We start from the raw sequence: 15,867 nt of genomic DNA, 5'->3' as shown, positions 1-15,867 counted from the left end.
ACTTATTAGTTGTGTGGCCCTGGGCAAGTCACTTAACCCCATTGCCTAGCCAAAACAAAACAAACAAAAAAAGAATAAAGAGGCTAGACTGTGTGACCTTCAAACATCCTTCCAGCTCTCTCCCTATTCCCAGACCATCTTCTCAAGAACAGTTTCGCCTTTTGGAGCCATATAGATAAAGACTGGATAAGAACAGAGATATGACCACCTGTGATTTCACTAGCACAAGGAACTTCCACATGAAGAAAATCCCTTAGCCAATGCAGGTCAACACAGCTTCTCTACAACTTATAGAGAGTGGTGGAGAGCACCAAGAAGTTAAGCAACTTCCCCAGGGACACAAACAGTATGTCAGTTGTGGGGCCCAAACTGAAGTCTTCTTGGTTTCTGGTTCAAAGGTTTTTAATCATGAAATTGTTTAAAAAAATTATTTTATTTATTTTTAATCTAATTGGATTCCTTTGCAACCCTGTGTGTTTTATGTATTTAAAAACATGATTTTAAGAAGGGGATCAGTAGGTTTCACCAGATTGCTCAGTGATGAGGACACAAAGAAAGGTGAAGAACCTTTGCACTGGGCGATGCTGCGACCACAGTCACTGTCCCTGGTTGGGTTGGATCAATCCTGTCCTCTGAGGCGGCACTCAAAATTCTCCCTCTGGGGACTATCTGGCCTCTTTCAAGCCACGCCCCTTCCCCCACATGAGTAGTCTGCCCTGTTGGAGAGGAGGTTCCTGGAGGGGCTTTTGTATTTCTATCTTTCCCGTTTTGCACAGGTTTCGGCACATAGTAACCGCTTTTTTGCCATCCATTCATTCTAAGGTCCTAGAGCTCCTTCACGTTCGGCCCGGGCTGGGGGCGTGCCAGGAAAATTCGACTCCCTCCAGAGCCTGCTGGCTCCCTGCTTTCACCTAAATTTACTCAATAGAGTCTTAGAAATCGTATTCCCCGCTCCGCTTCGCTAATTGGCCTTGTGAAGCATCAATTAGTAGGTCCCCCAAAGTTTATTGGTCTACTTGTGTATTTACTCCCGCCCTTTGAGAGTTCGGCGGGTCCCGGAGTGCCGAGCTCCTCAGTCACTTCTCAGCCCACCTCCTCTGTTTACGCCTCGACTTCTTGCCTATTGGTCCGGAAGTCTGTCGGAGTCGACGTTCTCGGCTGCTCATTGGTTCTAAGCCTCCTCGTTCGGCCCTCCGGGCCACGTGGGCGCACAGACCAATGCGGCGTCCGGGATCCGAGAGGGCAGCCGCGGGTTGGCTAGCCCGGGGGAGGGGAGCGAGTGTGGGGGGGGGTTGGAGGGGAGGGGCTGAGGCCCCGCCCCCGTCCTCACATCCCGGTGGCCGGCGGGGAGGGCACCTCAGTGGTTCACGGCTGCTGAGCCTCGAGGACGCGGCCCCAGGAGGGGCAGCGGCCTGGCTCCGGCCCCGGGGACAGGAACAGCGACGGGGACAGGGACATGGCCTTCGCCTCTCGGCCCGCAGCGTCCCCCAGTGCCCGTGCCAGGGACTCGGGCCGCCGCCGCCGCGGCCGGGGGCTGAGGACTATGAGTTCTTCGCCCGAGCAGTCAGGCCTCGCTCCGGCACCACCACAGCGTCAGGTGAGCGGCCCGGGGTCTCCCGCCCCTCCTCCCCTCAGGCCCCGCCCCCTTGACCGCCCTGCCTCAGGGCCTACCGCCTGGGGGGGTGGTCCTCCGGCCAGGGCCCCGCCCCCTCCCCGCCCTCAGGTTCTTCCCCCTGGCGTGAGTGTGTGGGGTCTCCGCCACTCCCTTAGGGTCCCCTCCCTTCCCCCTCACGACCCGCCCCCTCGGGGGTGTTGGTGTCTGCCCGAGGCCTCCCTCCTCCCCACGCCCCGCCCTCAGGTTCTTCCCTCTGTTGGGGGCGGGGAAGAGGGCGTCCTTCTCCCCTCCCCTAGAACCTCCTTCCCTCCCCCTCAGGACCCGGCCCGGGGATTCCCCCTTCGCCCCCTTCCCCTCCTTCCCCCTGGCTGTGCCTCTTCCCACATCCCTCTCTTTGCACCCCCGGAATACTAAAGAGGAGGGGGACTCCCCTCCCCCCAACTCACAGGGTCTTCCCTCTCGGCTCAGAGTCTTCCCTGGTCACCCCCCCCATTTCTCACTCTCAACCTGACCACCCCCTCCCCCTGTGTCTCACCTCCCAGATCTCTCATCCCAGCTCCCTTCCTCTGAAGCTCCCCTCCTCTCAGACCCTCCGAACTACGTCTCGGGGGCCTGCCCCTCCCCCAGTTCTTACCTTTTCTCTCATCTGAAAGTTTCCCCTCCCCCCGTAACCTCACGGATGCTGCAACTTCCTTTAGTCCTTCATCTCCCCTTAGTTCTCAGGAACTTCCCCCCATTGCCACGTTATTTTCCCCCTTCTCCCTAACTCCTTCATTTCATCCTAGGATGCCCCCTTTCTATCCCCAAGGCCCTCTACTTCCCCTGAGGTATCTTTGGGAGACCCCTTGGTTTTCCTTGCACCCTGGGCTAGGGGTTCCATGCCTGTTCTCTGGGTTATCGTCTCTTTGTTGTCTCTTAGATCTGGGATCTCACTTGTGTTTCCCCATTCTCAGGATGCTTGATTAGGAAGCATCTGCCCAAGTGTTCTTCCCCCACCCCTCCAGCCTTCTAGAATTTCCTACCCCAGGCATTCTCATCCTTACATTTCCACGATTCTGAGATCTGCCCTTTCTCTGGAGATTCTTGCCTTTTGGACTGCAACTCCCTCCCATTTTAGCTTGGGGAATTCCTCTCTCTCCCTGAGTCCTTCTTTCCACCCAGATTGTGGTGGAGATTCCCTTTTTAAACTTTGGCCCCTTAGGGGATCTTGTTTAATCGAATTCTTCTAGCTACTCTGTAAAAGGGACTGCTGATCCTAGGGCATTCCTAGATGCAAAATGGGGTAAGCCCTTGCTCTGAAGAAGCTGATGGAGGCCGGGGAGATGAAATGCACGCAGATAACTAGTATTAGAGTGTGGTGGGGGCAAAGGCAAGAGCTGATAGGAAAAAAAGGCAGAAATCTGTCTGCTGAAGAAGAGGAGGTAACACCTGAACTGCCTCTTGGAGGGTGGCCTTACTTTGGGACGATCATCTTCAGGGAGGAAGCAGAGGCTGGGGAGACAGGGAAGCCCAGAGTACTTGACGTTGGCTTCAGCTGATTGCATGAAGAGGAGGGTGGGATAGATAGACTGTGGCATGGATGTCCTCTGAGGATCACTGGTCCCAGTGACGTGGGCTGATGTTAGGCCGGCTGGTGTCATATAGCCTCAGTCACCTGTGAAGAAGGGGCTTAGAGTCAGAGTGGGTCTGTTCTTTCTTCTGATTCCTACAGTCTTTGCTGAGAAGTTGGAGTTGGCCGAGGGGCCTGGGCATCTCTGTTGCAGTCTTTAAGAGCTGGATGCTGTGCAAGGGTGACGTCCTGTCATTTTTCTGACTTAGGCACATTTAGAGTGGTGTGACTAGGGCCTCTTTGCTGCTTGCCAGGATACCCACTTCTGTTGGAGGAAGGTGACCGAACTGTGGGCATACCTTCAGGATCCCCATTAGGATTTTGGGTTTAGTGTCATGTAGAAAGAGAAGTCTTGTCCCTAGACTATGTTTACCTTGTCTAGAACTTGTTTCACGCAGATACAGAAAAATCTTCTCTGCTTTCCTTGGGAAAGTATTTGTTTTATAAGCATTATATTCTTATTATATGCCATTTGGTGAATGTTACATTGGATTATAACCCAAGATAAGGGCTTTCATGGGGACCTCTGGCATTTCCAGTGTCTAGTGTACGTAGCACTTGGTACATAGTAGGAGCTTATTAGGTATTTGTGAAATTCAAGGAGGCTGTGGCAGGCATATTATTTTTCTCTTCCAGACTGGACAGTGTGAGTGGTGCTGCAAGTTTTGGTGTTATATACCTTGTGGTTCTCACTGTGTATGTCTTCCTAGGTAGTGTGGTTTCTGCTTAGCATTCACAGGGTACTGTGGTTCAGCAGTTGGGGAAGCTTCCTTTCAAGAATGTTGATCCTTCTCTAAACCATCTCCACAAGTCTCATGATGGAAAATGCTATCCACATCCAGAGAAAGAACTATGGAGTTAGAATGCAGATTGAAGCATACTATTTGCTCTTTTTTTTTCTCTTTTGTTTTGTTTCTTCTTTCTTGTGATTCCTTCTATTGGTTCTAATTCTTATTTACAACATGACGAATGTGAAAAGATGTTTAATACGAATGTGTATATAGAGCCTATATCAGATTGCACGCTGTCTTGGAGAGGGAGGTGGAGAAAATTTAAAATTTAAAAGCTTATGGAAGTGAGTGTTGAAAACTAAAAATAAATTAATTAAAAAAAAAAGAATGTTGATCCTTCCATCCCTTAAGGTGTCTGAGAAGCCACGACATGTGGAGTAAAAAGAGCTCTAGACTAGTAGTTAGACTTGGGTGCCTTGTTGTGTCAGTACTACGCACTGGGTAACCTCCCTCATCTCTGAACTGCAATTCCCTAGTCTGTAAAATGGGGATCGATGACCTGTGCCCTGTGGGCCATATAGTGCTCTTGTATAAATTGCATGAGATAAAAGTACATGGAAAACCATAAACAGTTCTGTAAGGAGTTAATGGGCTGGCTAGGTTTTGCAGTGGATAATAGAGCCCCAATCCTGGAGTCAGGAAGACTCATCTTCATGAGTTCAAATCTGGCCTCAGACACTTAACTAGCTGGGTGACCCTGGACAAGTCGCTTAAACCTGTTTGCCTCAGTTTCCTCATCTGTAAAATGAGCTACAGAAGGATATGACAAACCTCTCCAGTATCTCTGCCAAGAAAACCTCAAATGGGGTCACGAAGACTGGGACATGATGAAACCATGGAACACCACCATCACCACCACCACCACCACCAAAGTGTTATTAGCCATTCCTTCCTAGAATGAGTTCTTGTCATCTTTCTCTTCCAAAGCTAACAAAACTACTAATTCTGGGGTGGCATGAAAGAACTTGCTATGACGTGGAAAACCAACAGAGGTTTTTTAAGAGAGACTCATGTACTTCGTTCTGTGTGCTCCTATTTCAAAATGCTTGGTAACTGAGTGTGTACGTTTTTAAAGTAGCTGATAACATGGCCACCAACGAGGGGGGTAGCATGACCTTGTGGTCAATTTTTGCTCTGGTCACAGAATCTTTCAAAGCCTGGAATTGTAGGAATCGTGAAACAGTTTTGGACTTGAAGTTCTTACTGCTGTGCTCTTGTATGTGTTTAACAGGAGAACCTGCTTTAGTCTGCCTTATTTTCCATCTCTAGTAAACTCTTTGACTTTTGACTGTCAAAGTGACAGCTTATTGTTTTTTTTTTTTTAAAAGGAGAGATCTTGCACACGTGGATTTGCAATACATGTTGGAAGTAGGTTTACCTAGTTTTGTAGTAACTAGTGGCTGAGCTTCTCAGAGAGAAAATTTGTGAATCCCTGTGGCTTTAATCTGATTTCCTGGGCACACAGAAAATAAAAAATCCACTGACCTTCAAGCTGCTTAGGGAAAAAAAAACAGTGGTGGAGTGAAACTGCTTTGTTAATCTTCTGGTGAACTGGAAAAATGACAAATCAGCAGAATGAGCCCTTAGGAATAAATCTCTTCCTCATTTCATATTCTAGTAAACATTTCTTAGATTCCTCTCTGTCAGCGTTATATACTTTTATAGTGTCTCTCTAGGAATGTGCAGTATGTTACAGTGTATGATAAGTCATTTTAACACCTCAAGAGAGATACCAATTTGAGAAATTTCATTTCATTACTCATAGCCATGCAAGCCCCATTAAAAAAAAATTTCTGGCCTTATTTACATTAATTTTGTTACAATTGCATATTGAATAAATTTAACTATTTCAGCTCACATCTGAGGCTAGTTATTCTCACTTCTTTCTTAATGGCCTGGGTTTTGGCATTTTGTTTCTTGATGGCAAGTAGGGTTAAACAGTGAGTTTAATGAAGTGACTACTTAATCCAATTTCTCTTAGATTACGGTCTGTGAAATTTATAGTCTAGAAGCATCATTCTCTATCTTCTCTAACTTAGAGAATTCTCCTCTCCCATGTCACAGAGACCAGTGGTAAAGTATTATATCAAAGTAATTTTGTTCTTTTTGTGCCTTGGACAAAACAAAATAGCTAAGCATTTATGTAGCACTTTAAGATTTGCAAAGCCCTTTACAGATATCTCATTTTATTCTCACAGCATCTTTGGGAGGTAGGTGCTCTTGTTATCTTCAGTTTATTGAATGACTTGACTTTAGTCACACAGCCAGTAAATGTCTGAGGGTGGATTTGAGTTTAGATTTTCCTGACTCCATGTCAGGTGCTCTATCCACTGCTCCACCTAGTTGCCTCATTTTATATGCTAATTTGAACTTTAAAATAATTTTTTTTGGTGAGGCAATTGGGGTTAAGTGACTTGCCCAGAGTCACACAGCTAGTGAGTGTTATGTGTCTGAGGCCACATTTGAACTCAGGTCTTCCTGACTATTCATTGTGCTGCCTAGCTGCCCCTAAAGTAATTTTTAGTATGCTGTAAATAAGTGGTTCAACTTTTCTGATACTATGAGTTCATATTATCTGATCTCTAAGCATAGAATCTTAGTGTCATATTTATTCCTTTCTTCTTTTAATTATTTCCTATTTATCCTGCATGTGCTTGATTTATGTATATTTGTTTTTGTGTTGTCTCCTCTCTTAGATTGTAAGTTCCTTGAGGGTACGGACTATCTTTTACAAACTCTTTGTACCTCCAGTGCTTTGCACAGTGCCTAGCACATAGTAGTTTAGGGGTTGGCTGATTTCTTCTTTACTCTTAAACTTCGGTTGTATCTTACTACTGATTTTTTTTTTAATATTGTCACTAAGATAAATTCCTTCTTATTTATTCTCAGTCAAATCTCTGATTGACCCCCTAGTGTCAAAGACCTGTGATTTAATCAAAGTAGAGAGTGTTGTGATTTATCATCCATGGTCAAATAGCTATTATATGTTAAAAGCGTATAACCTCTATCAAATTGTTTGTCCTCTGAGGGAGGAAAGGGAGGGAGAGAGCGTGGCTTTGAGTGAACAAAATTACCTCAGGTGCATCTGTTAAGAAATCATAGGATCATAACACTAGAATTGGAATGGACCTCAGTGGCCATCTAAATTAGTCTCTTCATTTGACAAATAAGGAAACTGAAGCCCAGGGAGGTTCAGTGACTTGTCTGAAGGCAACCAGAGAGTTTCAGAGGTAGAATTTGAGCTTAGGGTCTCCGACTTAGTAGGAAGTGTCAAGGCTCTTTCTGCTAAATTGTGCTGCCTTGTATTCTTTGTGTGAGCTTAGATTTGCAAGATTCCTTGTGGACAGGGAACCTTGAATGCTGTGTTTTGCTTTACTGAGTCAAATACTTTTTTTATACACACAACAACTAAATGCACTGAGATCTTGTGTTCTTTGTACCATTCATTCTGACTGTGAGGATATGGCCTGCTTTAAAGGTTGCTTGGGAAGCTTTGTCATATTTTCATTAAGGACACCTTTGACAAAAAATAGAGCCTTTTCATAAAGATATTATAGAATGATGGTTGGTAATTATTGATGTCCTGCTGACTGATATTTTGGATGAGACTGGGCATGAGTTTTTGAAACTCTTTGGTCTCTTCCAGACTTCTGTAAAATCAGCCCCTGAATTCTTTCAGAATGGTGTTGCCTCAGCATGATTTCTTATGCATGTTTCAGTCGCTCTCCTCAGTTTCATCTCAAGTAGTGGCAGTTGCTGGATTGTTTTGGCCTTGTTGTGGCAGTGGCTTTATGTTTATGCAAGTTTTACTTTTTGTGAAGTGATAAGCATATGAATTTATATCTTTATTCACCTCCCAATGAAGACAGGGGCTCTTTTATTTTTATCTTTGTATCTCTTCTACCTAGCCCTGTATTTGCTATCTAGCAGTTGTTTAATAAACGCTTGAATTGAATTGTTGAAAGGTCAGATTGGAGGTGTTGCAGAGGCACACAGATGCCCCTCCTGTTGGGAGCCAGTCGTTCCCCATCTATTCCTGTCTGCCATTTCCAAATCAGTGGGCACCACTTTGTTTCCAGTTTTGCCTCCACTAAAGCATTGCGATAAATAGTTTGTTTTAGATGGGGCCTTTCCCCATGTATTTGCTAGAGGAAATCTTTGACCTCTTTTTAGTATATGCCCAGTAACCTGATCTCTTTAATCATTTTCCTGGAATAATTCCAAATTATTTTCTAGACCATTTGGACCGATCTAGGGCTCCACCAATGGTGTAGTATTAGTCTGATCTCTGTTTTCCAACATATTTTTTACCATCTTACCCTTTGCCCACCTTCACATTGACATCACAGAATACCAATATATATGCATTGCCTTAGTTTCACACCTGTTCTGGCCAAAGTTGCTTCTTGCTGCTCTTCTGACTTAGCAGTCTATCTCCTGACTTGTGCCTTTGTATAGGCTATATGCCCTCTCTTCCCCCACCTGTGCACCTTGAGTCTGGAACGCACATCCTTCTCAGAATCCCTAGCTTTCTTCAAGGCTAAGCTCATGAACTGTTTTCTATTGGAAGACCTTGCTGATCTCCCCAGTTGCTAGTGCTTCTTCCTTCAAACTGTCAAGTTACTTCCTTAAGTTGTATATATGCTTATCTTTCATTGGAATGCAAGCTCCTTGAGGGGGCTGGGGGATTGTTTTTTCTTGTGTTGGTGTCCCCAGAGCCTGGCTTATTGTATCAGCTTGAGGGCCTGATCCCTTTTCCACGTGTCAGCTTTCATGGCTGTCCCTTAGGTCTTCTCTTCTCCAGGTCAAACTTCCTCATTTCAAGTCAAGGCAACAAGCATTTATTAAGTGCCTACTCTGTGCCAGGCATGATGCTCAGGAAAAGAGTCCCTGCTCTTGAGGAGCTTATATTCTAATGGAAGGTAACACATAAAAGAGAACTGAAAAGGTGGGAGGAAGGAGGAGGAAGGTCCACTCCCAGGCCCATGGTGGCAAAATCCAGAGAGTAAAGCATGGCTGGTGTGGGCTCTTCCTTAGCATGTCCTCAGAATGACTGAGGACACAGCTGTTTCCAGCTGGGGAAATGCTCCACAGTTCAAGAGCCAAACTGGGAGATTTGCCTTCACTTATGGCACAGAGTCAGACTTGGCTTATGGGAAACCTCCACAAGCACTGGAAGAATCAGGCAAAGGAGGCTACTTGGTGGTGGTATTGCAAAAGAGCTGGTTGTTCACATAGGTTGGAGTAGCTGGGCTCTAAGCTCCCTTCCAACTCTAAGATTCTGTAATTCTGGAGAGATAAGGGGGAAAATTATTTTACCGATTTGTTCACTTTTGTTGAATTGGGAAATTTCATAATTGGAAGGAATTGCAGAGACCATCCAGTTCATTTAATATCATATGAGGTTTGAAGGAAGGAATTAGGGCTGTTTAATCTGAAGAAAAGAAAACTAAGGGAAGCTATAACTTCTGTCTTCGAACATGTGAAGGACAGTAATATCAAAAATGAAGCATACTTTATTTAGTGGCGCCAGGGAGGAGTTACTTGGGAAGTTCTGCCACAATCAGTAAGGAGGTATGTGCTGCTAGAACCGTCCACTAGTGAAACAGGCTACTTTGTAGTGAGTGGGAAAGGGATGGATGACCACTATCAGGGAGGCTAAATCCAATGGCCTTTTCTCTGTCTTCAAGTTTCTTGTACTTTTCTGTAGTGTTTGGCTCTGTTATTCTCCCTCTCCTTCTGTATATTCTCTCCTTCCTGGGTTTTCATGATGATATTCTTCTGTTAAGATAGTGGTTCTCTTCCTGACTGATCTTTCCTGGTCTCCTTTGCGTAGTCATTATCCATATGCTAGTCCCTATGTGTGGGTATATCCCAGTGTTCTGTCCTAGACCCTTTTCTCTCTATACTCTCTTGGTGGTCTTACAGAATCACAGAATTTGAGAGCTGGAAGGGCCCTCAGCAGCCATTTTGTTCAGCCCATACCTGAAGGAACCTTTACTAGAACAAATCTGACAAGTGGCAATTCAATCCCTTCTTGCAGACCTCTAAGGAGCAGGAACCTGCTACCTCTTGATAGGAAGCGTTTCACTCTTATACAGCTCTAATTGTTAGGAAGATTTTCTTAACCTCAAGCCTAAACTTTCCTCTTTGCAACCTCTGCTCATTGCTCCTGATTTTTATTTTATTTATTTTATTAATTTATTTTGATTTATCAGCAATCACTTCCATATGCATTTGAGTTTGAAATTTTTCTCCCCCTTCCTGCCACCCTCCCCAAGATGGTGCACAATCTGATATAGGCTATACATATACTTTCCTATTAAACATTTTCACATTAGTAATATTGTAAATAAGAATTATAACCAATAGGAGGAACCACCAGAAAGAGGAAACAAAACTCAACAGAAGAGAAAAAAACTAGCAAATAGTGTGCTTCAATCTGCATTCAGCTCATTGCTCCTGATTTTGCTTTCTGAGGCCAAATAGAACAATTGAATCCCCCTTTCCTGTGATAGACCTTCAGATCAACATGCCTCCCCTGAGCCTTCTCTTAGGCCAGACATGCACTCTTCCTTTAATCTGTCCTTACGTATCATCTCCATGCGTGAACAATTTATTGTTGACCTGGAGGGAAAGCTGAGTCAGCACGCAGCTAACAACACTGGAGCAGAAAAGGAATGGGCAGCTTTCAGAGACTTGATGTACAGCACTGCATTTGCTTATCTGGGCCAGAACACTCGCAGACATTAGGATTGGTTTGATGAAAATGATGGGGAAGTTCAGAAGCTGCCAAATAAAAAATGAGAGCTCCACCAGCTTAACCAGCGGGACAGTTTGTCCATCTCTAAAAAAGCAGCGTTTAACTCCATGAAAAGTAAAGTGTGAGCGAAGCTTAGCGAGATGCAGGATTCTTGGCTCAGTAAAAAGGCAGATGAGATTCAGTTTGATACTAATAACAACAATCCAAAGCACTTCTACAATGCCCTGAAGATTGTTTATGGGCCAAGTACCTATGGTGCATCTCAGCTATTCAGGGCTGATAAGGACACGATCCTCTAGAGATGGGTCAAACACTTCCTTAGTGTTCTCAACAGAATGTCATCAACCAAGGCTGAAGCCATTGACTGAATACTTCAGGTTGAAGTCAATCCCTTTCTAGCTGAACTTCCAACTGAAAAGGAGGCTTTAAATGCCATTGGGTTCCTCTCATATGGCAAAGTGCTTGGTGGAATTCAGAGATGCCTCCATTGTCAATCTCCAGAAAGGCAAAGGAAACAGGCTGTTCTGTGACAGTCATTGGGATTGGGGGGGGAAAGGGAGGAAGGGAAAGACGGTCTTAGTCGCTGCTGGCCAGATTCTTGCCAGACATCTCCTTAATTGGTCGATCTTCACCTGGAAGGTTATCGTCTACCCGAGAGCCAGTGTGGCTTCAGAAAGGACTGAAGAATGGTTGACATGATGGATGTTGCTCAGCAACTCCAGGAGAAGTGCCAGGAGCAGAACAGAGGCTTACATACAATGTTTATGGACCTGACTATGGCCTTTGATACTATCAGTTATGAGGGTTTGTAGAAGATCATGGTGAAATTGGTTGCCTGGAGTTCGTCAGTATTGTACACTGGTTTCATGATGGCATGCTTGCATGGGTTCTGGATAAAGGACGATGCTTTCATGCTTTCCCAATCACCAGTGGAGTGAATGAAGCAGGCCTGTGTATTTGATTCCATGCTTTTTAGTATGATGTTTTGTGCAATGCAGACTCCTTCAAAGAGGACAAAAAAAACGGCAGCCACTGCACTGGTGGTAAACTATTTAACTTGAAAAGGCTGCAAGCTAAGACTAAGGTGGAGAGAGCTGGTTTTTGTTCATAGATGATCATGCACTCAGTGCAGCTTCTGAGGCTGAGCTGCACCAAAGTATGGATCGATCCTCTGCGGCTTGTGCTAATTTTCACCCAACAATCAACACCAAGAAAACAGAGGTTCTCCACTAGCTAGCACTGTACTACCCATACATGGAGATGTTGGTTATAGCAAATTGAGGAATTTTGAATGCTGTGGAAAAGTTCACAGTATACTTTGGCAGTATTCTTTCTAGAGATGTCCACATAGATGATGAGGTTGATGCATGCATTGCCAGAGCTAGCTTAGCATTTGGAAGGCTCTGAAATAAAGTGTGGGAGAGAAGAGATATTAGGTTGCATACTGAACTTAAGATCTATAGAGCTGTTGTGCTGACTTCATTATTATATGCTTATGAAACCTGGACAGTCTACCAGTACCATGCCAGAAAATTGAATCGATTCTGTCTGAATTGTCTTAGGAAGATTCTGAAGATGTTTTGTTGTTATTCAGTTATTTCCAGTTATGTCCTTTTCTTCATGTCCCCATTTGGGATTTTCTTGGCAAAGATCATGGAATGGTTTGCCATTTCCTTCTTCAACTCATTTTACAGATGAAGAACTAAGGCAAACAGGGTGAAGTGACTTGTCCAGGGTCACACAACTGATAAGTGTCTGGGGCTGAATTTGAACTCATGAAGAGGAGTCTTCCTGATTCCAGGCCTGGCACTCTATCCACTGAGCCACCTAGCTGCTGAGTTTGTTTTGTTTAGGCCTAATCCCTGCCATAATCTACCCTTCTTTTAATTCCACTTCCTCTTTTCCCTTTATTCCCGTTTAGTAAAATGTAGTTTTGTACCTAACTCTGTGTGTGTGTTCTTCTGTTCTATGATCTGTTCAGATGACCATGAAGTTCAGTTGTCAGCTGCTCCTTCCACCTGATTTCCTCATTTTTTGTATAGACTGCTATTTGTGGAACCTGATTATACAGGATAATTTTTCCCTAACCTTTTCTTTGCAGTGTATTCCTCTTCTCTTCCCTTTCCATTGGTTTTTTTTTTTAAAGACCATTAAGACTTAAGACAACCATGCCCAGGCCTTTGGACTCCCTTTGTGATTCCTGATGATGATGGGGTTCAGAGGGGACATGTATGTCATTTCCCCATGTTAGACTGTGAGCAGTTTTTATCCTTATTTAGGCCTTTATCATTGTTAGTGTTTATCTTTTTTTTTTCTTTCTTTTTGGTGAGGTGATAGGGGTTAAGTGACTTGCCCAGGGTCACACAGGTAGTAAGTGTTAAGTGTCTGAGGCTGGATTTGAACTTGGGTCCTACTGACTCCAAGGCCAGAGCTCTATTCACTGCACCACCTAGCTGCCCCTCATGTTTATCTTCTTGTGTTTCTCTTGACTTCTGTGTTTACATTTCAGGGTTTCTATGTAGCTCTGGCCTTTTTATCAGAAATGCTTGGAATTCTGATATTTCATTTTTGTAGCTTTAGAATTATACGTAGTTTTGCTGGGTAAGTTATTCTTGGCTCTAAGTCTATAACCTTTGCTTTCTGGAATAATGCATTCTAAGCTCTTTGCTCCTTTATAATGGTGGCTAAACCACGTGTAATCTTGACTGGCTCTTCAGTACTTAAATTCTTTTTTTTTGGGTACTTGCAGCATTTTTACTTTGGCTGGGAAGCTCTGGATTTTGGTTATAATGATCCTGGGAGTTTTCATTTTGGGTCCACTTTCAGTAGGTGATTGGTGGATTCTTTCAGCTTATGAATTCTTAGGTTATACATGTGCAATCATGTTAAACATATTTCCACATTAGTCATGTTATGAAAGAAGAAACAGAAAAGGGAAAAACCACAAAAAGAACCCTAAAACAACAAAAAAAGTGAAAATAGTATGCTTAGATCTGCATTCAGACTCCACAGTTCTTTCTCTGGATGTAGATAGCATTTTCCATCATTTCAATTTATTTTTAAAATTGAATTTTATTTTATTTTCAGTTCTGAATTCTCTCTCTCCTATATCCTTTCCTGAAAAAAAAAATCAAGAAAAACAAAATCCATTATAAATATTTGTAGTCAAGCAGAACAAATTCCTGATTCTTGGCACAATAGATAGAGTGCTGAGTCAGGAAGACCTGAGTTCAAATTTGTCCTTACACATTGGTTGTGTGATCACAAGCAAGTCACTTAAATTTCTGTTTGATTCAGTTTCCTCATCTGTAAAATGGGGATAGTAATAACATCTGCTTTCCATGGTTGTTGTGAGGATCAAATGTGGTAATAAGATTTCTTGAAACATAATGTTTAAGCCTTTTATTTTGGTCATAGCTTTCATAGCTTTAAGGTAGTCCAATGATTCTTAAATTTTTTTTCTCCTTGATCTGTTTTTCAGGTTGTTTTTTCTGTGAGCTATCCTACATTTTCTTCTAGTTTTCTTTTCATTCTTTTGACTTTGTTTAAATATTTCTTGTCTCGCGGAGTCATTGGCTTCTCTTTGGTGCATTCTGATTTTCAGGGAGTTTGTTGCTTGGGCAAGGTTTTGTACCTCTTAGGCCAAGTTGTTTCCCTTTCCAGTTCTTTCTTCCATAACTCTAATTTTCTTTCATTTTTTTCTTCTAGTACTCATTTAATTTATAAAACACATTTTAAAAACTTAAAAAAACCTCTCATCTCTTTTAGGAATTTTAGTTAACTGTGTGTCCAGGCTGTGTTTTTCTTTGAGGCCTTGCTTGTAAATGTTTTGGAGTTATTCTTTTCTTCTAAGTTTGTGTCTTGAGTGCTCTTGTCATCATAATAGGTGTTTTTTTTTTGAACATTCTTCCAGCTTTCTTTCTGTTTTTGGACCTGATGTTAGGCCCAGTCTCTGTTTTTCCCTCTCTTGCTGGAAGAAAGGTCTGGGCTGGTATTGTTGCTGCCTTCTTGAGGTATTAAGTATTATGTTCTTCCAGGATTTCAGAGACAGGCTGGGTACTTGCAAGCTTTCAGTGCTCCCCAAAAATATGACCACTGCCTTCCTGGTCTGAGCTCTGCAGTTTCCTGACCTGGGTTTGGGTTTGAACATCATTAGACTGCTGCTGCACTCAGTTCCTGTCAGCCTGCTGGGAAGCTGGCAGAACTGCAGATTCCCTTTGCTCTGGGATTCTTGTCTTGGTTATTCCTTAAAGGCTTCAGACTAGGCTGGAAGCTGGAGCTGAGACTCTTCTCTGTTCCTGGGGTCTGAGCCACATTGCTGCTCTTTGCTTCTGAACTTCCTCCTTGCTCAATACACACCTAATCCCTAGGCACAGGACGTTTTCTTAGTCCATCTTAGATCTTTGACCTGGAACTGGTTGGTGGGTGACAAAGCTATCCATTGGCACCTACCTATTTTGTGCACCCTATACTTGGTGCCCCAGTGTGCACCTCCTCTTGTCCTGTGCATGGCTCATGGCCAGATTTTGTTCCCAGTTTCTGACTATCTTGCTGTCTGTCCGCCTATGCTATCCTGAGCTAGAAAAGTGGCTCACTATGCCTTTTTCTCTTAGATTTCCCCATTTGGATTTGCTCTGGCGCATTTTCTAGATGTGTTTGGAAGAGTTTGCTGGGGAGAGAGTGAAGTTGGCAGGGATTTGGGGGGGTGGGAGGCAGACTCACTATACTCTTCCTGCTACTCCACTATCTTGGCTTTGTCCCAATCTCTGTCAATGTTCTTCTTAAACTGTGTTGCCCAGAACTGAACACAATGTTCTAGACGAATTATGACAAAGGTGGTCACCGTGGGATTATTACCTGTCTTCCCAAAAGCTATGCTCCTCCTAATGCAGCCCAAGATGGCATTAGATTTTTTGGCTACCACATTACACTCGACTGTTTTTGAGCTTACAATCCACCAGAACTGTGAGATCCTTTTCAGAATACCTGCTCCCTAACCATGCTTCCCATTTTATATTTTTGGAGTTGACTTTTTTGTACCCAAATGTAAGACTACACTTATGCCTTGTGAATTTTATCTTAATAGGTT

The 15,867-nt window shown here is 43.7% G+C and overlaps 1 protein-coding gene across 2 annotated transcripts in view; it reads left to right on the top strand.

Annotated features, from left to right (window-relative positions):
* The first annotated feature begins 1,313 nt into the window (after positions 1-1,313).
* Positions 1,314-15,867, top strand: part of TESK2 (testis associated actin remodelling kinase 2) — a 146,731-nt gene continuing 132,177 nt past the window's right edge. The window contains exon 1 of one of the 2 annotated variants that reach the window (XM_078156606.1): positions 1,314-1,597. The gene's annotated coding sequence lies outside the window, so the exon portion shown is untranslated. The remainder of the gene's footprint in view (positions 1,598-15,867) is intronic. The other variant, XM_020987577.2, reaches the window with a different exon arrangement.

The sequence above is a fragment of the Phascolarctos cinereus genome, unplaced genomic scaffold, assembly GCF_003287225.1.
Source record: "Phascolarctos cinereus isolate Bilbo 61053 unplaced genomic scaffold, phaCin_HiC Scaffold_5;HRSCAF=322, whole genome shotgun sequence".
Lineage (NCBI taxonomy): Eukaryota > Metazoa > Chordata > Mammalia > Diprotodontia > Phascolarctidae > Phascolarctos > Phascolarctos cinereus.
Note: the sequence above shows the minus strand (reverse complement) of the source record. Positions and strands in the feature narration are given on the sequence as shown.